The sequence below is a fragment of the Pteronotus mesoamericanus genome, unplaced genomic scaffold (assembly GCF_021234165.1).
Source record: "Pteronotus mesoamericanus isolate MK-2021 breed Mesoamerican mustached bat unplaced genomic scaffold, CSHL_Meso_final contig_74, whole genome shotgun sequence".
Taxonomy (NCBI): domain Eukaryota; kingdom Metazoa; phylum Chordata; class Mammalia; order Chiroptera; family Mormoopidae; genus Pteronotus; species Pteronotus mesoamericanus.
Window position 1 is genome coordinate 11717974 of NW_026555247.1, and position 9720 is coordinate 11727693.

General features: G+C 37.2%; 1 pseudogene; it reads left to right on the forward strand.

Moving 5' to 3' along the window:
- Positions 1-1078: 1078 nt before the first annotated feature.
- On the forward strand, positions 1079-2527 carry LOC129078870 (voltage-dependent anion-selective channel protein 1-like; annotated as a pseudogene).
- The last annotated feature ends 7193 nt before the right edge of the window (positions 2528-9720 follow it).

Below are 9720 nucleotides of genomic sequence, written 5' to 3' on the forward strand. Positions count from 1 at the left end.
CTCTAAAGAATATATTAAAAGAGTCTCAAAGGAAAAAAATAATAAATAAAAGAACATATTGAAAGAATCATCCCCTTGAATTAAAGAAAAATGCTGGGCCTCTCAACTGAAAATTTATCTATAGTAAATTTTTATTAACTTATCTAAATAGATTAATATTTTTCATAATCTTAAATTATTATAAAAATAAAAAAGCACATTTCAAAATAAAAAATTATTGTAGGGAAATTTAAGAAGATTAAAAAAAGATAAATTCTAAAATCTTTAAAAAGAAAATGCAGATTACCTATGAAGGGACAGTATTCATTGTTCTCAGGCTTTCCACCAGTTTCCTGGATGCGTGGTGATTATTGATTAATATTTTCATATTGATAAAGTAAAATAACACTGCATAGGAATTTATTAGTTTGATAAAGTTTCATCTAAATCTGGGAGCTACTAAATGTATTCTCCATCCAGATTGAACTCTCCAGAGAGTAGGGGTTGGTTTAAGGAGCCTAGCAGTAAAGGGAATATGCTAAACTCTCATATTGTTTTAGTGAAACACATAGATATTGGTAAGCATAAGAAAATGTTAGAGATAATTAAGTTAGAGTGGATTATAGCTAACTTTTTAAAATTCCTGTATAACAAAAATTTGATTTATATAGTAAAATATAGGAAAATATACATTAAGCACCAATAAGATGGAAGAAGTAATCTCTCATAAAATAGTATTATAAGAAATGTAAATACATAAAACTCAATTAGAGAGAGAGAGAAAGAGAGAGGGAGGGAGACCTCCTCATGTTAGATACCTATGTAGAGGCTAATACCATTTTTCAAAGAAAATCCTATTTAAACAAGCCGGGTCGGGGGCACAAGCCTGGGCTGCTGGTTTGATTCCCAGATAGTACGCATGGGAGAGGCAGCTGATTGACATTTCTGTCTCACATGGATGTTTTTCTCCCTCTCTTTCTTCCTCCTTTCCCCTATCTCTAAAAATAGATAAGGCTCGCTGGGTTCCCTGGGCCGCAGTCCCCGCCGTACCACCGCCGAGCCCCACCCCCCCGCCCCCGCAACCCCCGTCACCGCCTCTGAGCAGAAGATGGCTGTGCTGCCCACGTATGTTGATTTTGGCAAACCGGCCAGGGACGTCTTCACCAAGGGCTATGGATTTGGCTTAATAAAACTCAAGTTGAAAACAGAATCTGAGAGTGGACTGGAATTTACAAACTCAGGTTCAGCCAACACCGAGGCCACCAAAGGGACGGGCAGTTGGAAACCAAGTTCAGGTGGACCGAGTACGGCCTGACGTTCACGGAGAAGTGGCACACGGACGACACGCTGGGAACGCAGATCACTGTGGAAGACCAGCTTGCGTGTGGACTGAAGCTGACCTTGGATTCATCCCACCAAACACTAGGGAAAAAAATGCTAAAATCAAGACAGGGTACACGCGGGAGCACATCACCCTGGGCTGTGACGCGGACTTCGACCTCACCGGGCCTTCCATCCGAGGCGCCCTGGTGCTGCGTCACGAGGGCTGGCTGGCTGGCTACCAGACGCATGTTGACACCACAAAGTCTCGAGTGACCCAGAGCCACTTGGCAGTCGGCTACAAGACTGATGAGTTCCAGCTTCACACTAACGTAAACGACCGGACAGAGTTTGGTGGCTCCATTTATCAGAAGGTGAACAAGAAGCTGGACACGGCCGTTAACCTCGCCTGGACAGCGGGAAACAGTAACACTCGCTTCGGAATAGCAGCCAAGTATCAGATCGACCCCGACGCCTGCTGCTCGGCTAAAGTGAACCACTCCAGCCTGATCGGGCTCGGATATACTCAGACACTAAAGCCAGGTATCAAACTGACGCTGTCAGCTCTGCTGGATGGCAAGAATCTCAACGCTGGTGGCCACAAGCTTGGTCTAGGACTGGAATTTCAAGCATAAATGAAGACTGTACAATCGTTTAATTTTAAACTATTTTGCAGCATAGCTACCTTCAGAATTTAGTGTACCTTTTAATGTCGTATGTCTGGGATGCAAGTATTGCTAAATATCATGTAAGACCTCCCGGTGTGAAGATGATTCAGCTTTAAAGTGTTACCCTTTCAGAGGTATAGAAGACACCCGATTCCATAAAAAAGTCCTTTCAGCTGTAGACTTGGGGGGACTTGGCAGCCCCTCTAGAGATGTCAGGTTTCTTTTCTTTTTTTAATCTAGAAATGGCTGCAAGTGGGAGCTGATGATTTGTAAGCACTTTGTAAATTTGGATTGCTTCAATGAATGAAATTGTGACTTCCCGAGAATGGAACCTCGACTTCCTACCCTAACTGAGAAAGGCCCACAGTTTGGTGGTGTGTACAAACTCATCTGAAGGGACTTTTTTAGACAGATCTTCATGACCTGTTTCCACCCCAGTCTATCACCTCTTTTACACCAAAAGTAGTCTGCAGGGTGTGGTAGTTGTTTCTTTTGTGCCATTTTGGGGTGGAGAAGGTGGATGTGATAAAGCCAATAATTCAGGACTTAATTCCCTCTCATGTTGTGGTTCTTTTGCCCTTGCACCCGAGTGTGAAATAGCCTCTAAGAGCTCCAGCTAAAGCTGGGAAGAGTCTCAGTGACTGTAATCACATGGTGACAACACTCGGAACCTAAATCAGACTTCTGTTGTATTCTCACCACTCAGTTTATTTTTTAGCAGTTTTATGGGTACATTGTAGAGTCTTCCATTGTGTGGAATTAGATCATCCCTTTCAAATGCTGTAATTAACATCACTTAATATAAAACTTGAATAAAATATTGAAACCTCAAAAAAAAGAGATAAAATCTTGTTTATAAAGATAGTAAAATCTGTACCAAAGAAAACCATAGGGCCAAAAGTGAGATTAAACTATAAACATCACAAGCTCTAAAGAGGAACACTATGGATTGGTAAAAGGAAAAAAAAAAAAATAGATCATAGTCTTATGTGCCTCTAAATGTATAGCCTGGAATTTAAAAAGTAAAAATTCTAAAACTTAGATAAGAAGCTAGAATTATATCAAAGTGTACAGTGGGACATTTTATCCCTACTCCCAGGCACTGAGAGATTACCATTATTTTTGATATGTAAAGGTACTATAGCTTTGAATAAGAAATTAATATACAGGGTCTGGTACAAATAACACTTCTTTTTTATTACAAAATCATAATCATGTAATTTTGTAATGTAACAATACCACACCAAGCACACCTTATGACATTTTAAGTGAAATGTTCAAATTAAAACTATAAATTATTACACTCATATTATTACCCTACCAACCACACCCAAGTAGGTACTACTTCTGCTGGACCTTGTGTGTGTGTGTGTATATATATATATATATATACACACACACACACACACACATTAAATCCAATAAGCAAAGAATAGCTATATAGCTATTTTGGGGGGATCCTAGGGAATACACACACACAATTGACAATGTAGTAAGCAAAGTACAGAAGAAACCTGGTATGTTTCAAATAGTCAGTATCAGGTAGACAATAGTTTTTGAACATACTGCAAAAAACTAGCATATCAATCAATATCCAAGCACTATCCAATAAAAAGTTTTACTTTCTGTGCTAAATATTTCTTCCTCCATCTTTGTCTTTGCACATTTACTCACCCCTAAGCTTTCCCCTCAACTGTACCTTCTGATTACATTCCTGCCCCTTCTCAAAGTCGGTGCTCCAGCCTGTTGCCTCACATCACTCTCAGGGAGGGCAATCCCCTTGGAATTCTGTTGAATGTCATTCTCCATCTTATCACAGGTGGAATTAGAAGTAAAGGAAGAGGCAAAGTGGAAGGGGGAGGGAAAAAGTAGAAGAAGGGGGGCTTTTCCTTTGCCCTTATTTATATATGCTGCTTACACAAGTTGCTTTTCTTTTCTTTTTTTAAGGGTTTGTTTTATTGACAAAAAATTCTACACTCTTAGGAAGAAGAAGGAAGATTTGGCACCTTGCGGCTTTCTCTTTGATTTTGCATAAACTAGAGACTATCAGATTGCTCTGGGGTTTTTCTGCAATGGGGTGATAGGTATGCAGTTCAGGAAGCATTCCCACAGAGAAACTAAGTAGGATATCAAGACAGTATCTCTAACTGCAAATCAGCTACCTGATTCCTAGAATGGTGGAATAATTGGCTGGGGATTTTATCTGTTTCTGTGGCTGATGCCAATAAGAGAGTGTGTTTATTAACAATTTATTTACAGAACACAGATTGATTTCACTAGGGCTGCGTAGCCAGTGATTGCAAAGAGAAAGTAAATGATTTCTTTCAGAGCTTTTAGGAATCCACTATTGTAACAGAGTCAGTACATATTGAAAGAAAATATTGGCATGCAGAAGTAAAGTGATGAGTATTGCAATAAAGAATATAAAATTAAATCTCTCTGAAAAAAAACTAGTGTATGTTTTGACTTCTATATGAATAATATAATTTACACTAACTCAAATTAAAGGGAAGAGGGTATAGATCGAATAGTATCAACTACCTAATTCTGCAAATGATGTTGAGGATTATCATAATGGGTTTGGGCACTGGTACTATAGTAAGGGTTGGTTCCATATTTCTTAATTAGTCAGAATGATATTAGTAAAAATGAAAAGGGCAAATTAGGAGAAAATACTATTTGAGTTTATAATCTATGTTATCTGAATAGAGCAATAAAAATGACAGGATTAGGAGCCAAAGTTACACTATTTTAGTTGTCTGATTAGTCTTAATCACAAATCTGAAGCTTATTGCAGAAAATAAAATCTACATTTAAATACCTAAGTATACAAGTAAATAATTTTACCACCTGCAATATCATACTTTTAAAATATAAATGATTACACAATTTTAAAAACAAAATAAAAATATGTATAGCCTTGCATTTGATGAGTATTCCAAATACTGGAAGCAGTAGAATAGATGCACATAAAAACAAATGGCAGGTAGTATATAAAATTACAGCTGTGAGTATCTAGGCACTAGTTTTTTTTCTTCTGTTAATACATTCATATTCATCCTGGGGAATATGGAAAAACAGGGTTTCCAAAAGTACTAATAATTTGTTTGGCCCAAATTTTATTTTATTGCTAAAATGAATCATTGATTTTTATGATTTGTTTCAATTAAATTTATATGACTTTTGGAGATAATTATGGCATAAAATGGTGGTTATATTAGTACTTTACTAAAAAAGACTATTGTTTAAGCAATTTAAAAGTTATGAAAGTATTATTCACTTTTGCTTCACGTTTATAGGGACAAGCCTTGAAAATAATGTCATGGTATTTACTGCAATTCACTAAATGGTCAAATTATAATTATTAAATATATGTTCTTGCAATAATAATCTTTTTAATCCTGATCCATAGATGTTTTTATAATGTGTGTTAACAAATACATTGTATATGAAGACCTTATAATTTTCTTACAGCTAAGCTAAACTTTCTCTGCTGGAGTTCCACAATATTTAATAAATATAAAAATGCATGTATGGTACAACATAGGTTTTTCACCTGTAGTTTTTTATTTAGAGAAACTTCTTTGCATGTGTCATAGGACACACATTTACTGCAGTGTTATTTATCATAATGAAAAATTGAAACAACTGCATCTTCCAGTTGAGGCAGGAAATAGTCAGGAAACAGGAAACTCCAGAGGTGCCCCAAGGCTAAGATAAAGAAAATGGATAAAGGGCAGAGACCCTGTTCTAAGACTGGTAGTTTCTGCATCTGGAAAAACATTGAATCTTAGTGAATCAGGAATGCACCTGTGCAGAGGATGCTACCTGACCCCTGCTTCATTATAATTGCATTATAATAAATTAGCATTGTGGGAGACCCACCCTAAGGAACAAAAAGCCTCTAGTTCCTGAGTTCGGGGCTGCTGCTACTGTGGCTGCTGCTAGGATCTTCTCTGCTCTGCTTTGTTCTGCTCTGCTCTGCTCTGCTCTGCTCAGAGTTGGCCTGCTCCCATGTTCTGTGTGGCTTAATAAATCTGCTTTTTCTCACTTTCTGCTATAAACTCTGTGTGTTCAGTTCAATTTTTTGTCCGCAGTCACCAAGAACCTGGTTATCTGTGTCCATCTGTGACACAGAGGTTACATAAATTGTGGAAGGTGCTGTTTCTTAAGCATGGGTTATAATTGTATAGTCTAGATCTATGAATTAGGTCTACGTGAATGTATATTTATCATCATGGTTAGGTCACAGAAACAATGCTGAGTGAATAAAATAAAAGTTGTAATATATTACTTAAGTCACTTAAGACAATAAAGAATACAATCTCCAAACAATTTGATTGTGGAGAAACATCCAGGGAATGGAAGGCTATACATCAAATTTATGATAACTTTATCAGAGAAAGAAAGATAGAAAGTAGAATAATAATGGAATGCTTTATATATAAAATATTTTACATCTTTAATTTCAAAAGTTCAGAAGAACAGTGAGGAAAAATCAACACTAGTCAATTATAAGTTGTAGGAATATGAAAACTGTTGGCTTATTTTCTGAAATAATCTGATTCCTTTAAATATTTAAAAATTGCTCTCCTAATCACCACTCACATGTGAAGGTGCCTGTGTCTATAATACATTATGAGTCATAGCGCACAATATTTTGAAATAGCACTGATATTACAATGAGGATTATAGTAGCATTATTACAGGGTACAGCTAAGCCCCCCCAGAGTGAATTTGTAAACAGGGTCCGGAAATGTGGGTGTCCAAGAAAAATATAGGATATTCTCACCCCCTCCAAGGAAGGCTGCCAAGGGGGATGGGAGACAGGGAGTAGGGCCATTGAAAGTCATTTTGTTTGTCAATAACAGTCTAAGACCATTGTGAGTTACTTTGAATATCAACAACAGGTTAACTTCATACAGGACAAGGAGCAGGGCCATTGAGAGTCATTTTGCATGTCAGTAACAGCAGTATAGCTTCACACCTCGCATGCAAAGATGGTTATTTTGCCTAGCAACAAGCCAAGAAAGTTGGTATAGCTTTAACCCAAGATGGTACTAGAAAGGGAGCTCCCCTTCTTGCAGCACCTGCTGAAGGAGTCAGAGATGGGATTGCTGGGGAGGATTCCCACTGGGGTTGGGACCCAGGCACAGCAGCCATTCTAGAGGCTTTTGACCATGCAGTTTTGGGAGTTGAGTGGGACGCAACTTAGGAAAAAGGAAAGCAAGATGTAGCAGCCATGCAGGCAGCTGTGCATGCATGAGAGCTCAGAGATTGTTTGCTCCACTCCCCGAGGGAAAAATATGAAGACTGTGAGGGAAAGAAAGGGGAGAAAGGTCTCTTCCTAGTGGACCATGAGAAGGTGCCACATGGGTTTGGATTAAGAACAGGAGATTATGGCAACACAGCAGATGTTGCTGGTACCAGGGAGAGGCCTACCTAGCTAAGCTCCAGACTTCTGTTCTTTTACCCCTGACTGGCCTAACCAGGCAAAAGGGGCAAGGCAGCACCATGTGTGTTGGTGGGTGTTTTAAATGGTGGGTGTTTTAAAGGGATTTTGAGATTTAAGGGCGACATTTAGCCATTAATCAAAATCTGTATAACTTTTGAATAAACAGTTCCTTCCCTTTTCACCAAACTCTGCCACTGAGAGCCATAAATTCCAGGGCAGCAGGCAAATGGGCCTATAACAGAGGGGCCCCAGGGAAGGGGGAGCATTGTCCCGGGAATAGCATCTGGGCATCCCCCTCAATGGGCCCAGGTTCAGAAACAGCATGGAAGCATCAAAATAAATATTTATTTAGGAATATTGAAATAATTATAATAATAGAAATATCTGAAAAGCAAGCTAAAATGGATAATTTATAATTTCTAGAATTATATTTTATGGAAATAGTAAGTCAAGCTTGACAGTGTGAAGGAGGTTAAACAAATAAAACTAGTGTTAGATTAGCTGCTCTCTTGGCATTTTTTATTATATCCTAGAATTTCAGTCATCTGCATTGGTCGGTTTCATCTAGAATTGAACTTGGCTGCCTTAGAGGGTTGAAGTGGAAATCCTCATTAGAAAGATAAATGATGTAGTCTTATTATTGGTTGTGTAAGACAAATTGAAAAACACATGTCAACAAGAATGAAGGAGAAAGGGTGTTCTTAAAGGCTGCTGTTGCTTTTGAAATGGCATTCTCCCCTCCTGCATAACTCTCAGACACTTAAAGAAATTATGCACATCAATGCCCAAAGGATCAAAGAGCATTTGTAATGGAATCCTCCAAGGATCTAAAAGGATTATTTGTAACACATAACAACTCTTGGACCTGTTTTTCCCCACACCAGAAATTCTAAGTCAGTAAATAGAAATAATGGGTATTAATGGAAAAAGGGTATGTGTGAGAATGCTTATGGGTTTGGGAAGAAAATAAATATCATCTTGAATATGGAATAAAACTACTTAATAAATTAGTCTATACCAGAACAAGATGGGAATAATACTAATTATACCAAGCTGATCTGAGGTTTTACTAGCCATAATTTGAGGTGGAATGGTAAAAGTAATCATGAAGCTGAGTTTAAAAGCCATAAATGACTATTACAATTCTGTAAGGCATAGTAGTGACATAACAGCTATGCTTTGTTTCTGTGTTTCTTACAAAATCTGGTCCTGATCCACCTGCTGAAGAAATAGCATCACCTAGGCAAAGGTTTGATGATTCAAAACATTTATTTTAATTTGACAGCATCTGCTTAAATTTATGGGAAGTTCAACTGTCAGGGATGGTAACTCTTGCCTGAAACGCTGTTCTTTCTTGACATTAGCTATTGCATTTAACAATATAAACAAAAAAAAATGTGAACTATTTTCCTCTAATTTCAATATTTTCAAAAATTCAGTTATATGATAAAATTATGTCAACTTGATAGAGGCAAGATTATATGTAAAACATATAATTTGTTTCTTAAAATGTTCACATGAACTTTCAAAATTTCTAAAACTCACTGAAAAGAGATGTGTGCTTGTACCAAAAGTTTCCATACGTCAGACTAGGCACAAAGAAAAGGTGTAGTCATGGCAATTGAGTGCAAAGATGTACCTCGGGGCAGCTGAAAGACCTTACAGTTCTCAATTCCTTAGGCTACATTATATTAAGCTTGACTCCTGGGGAGGTCTTGTGTATCTCAGCGAGTGAAGTCAGCTCTTCCTAAAAAAAAAAAGAAACCAAAAAAAACAGTGCTCTGTTGTTTAGGAAGAAGCTGGAGGGCACTTATCTTATGAGATTTATAGTTAACTGTCAGAAGAATCTGTTGGCTATCCACCAGTTTTAATCCAATTTTCATTTTAAATAGGGAAGATTGACTATATTTCTGTGGTAGTACAACAGAGCTTTCAATCTTTTTTCCAATAAATTACTTTATTGGCACATTAGTCACTTAAGTGATATTGAGTATTGCACAAACAATTGTACATCTAAGTGTTTTTCTCCTATAGTTATTTTAGATTATTTCAAGAAAATGTAAAAGCATCTTGACGTATAAACTACAGATGACCTTCAGTAAAATAGTTCATATATGTTTCATAGAACCTGAATTTTAAAAAAAATTATAAGTAAATTCAAAAACTGCTCATCTAATACTGGACATTATCTTAATCAAGTCTCTATAGTTTTTGGCTTTTGTCTCCCCCTCCAGGAAGCATTAATAAAACAGTCAGATGGGTGCTAGATTTTTCAAGGTGATCACTTTGGAAGTTATA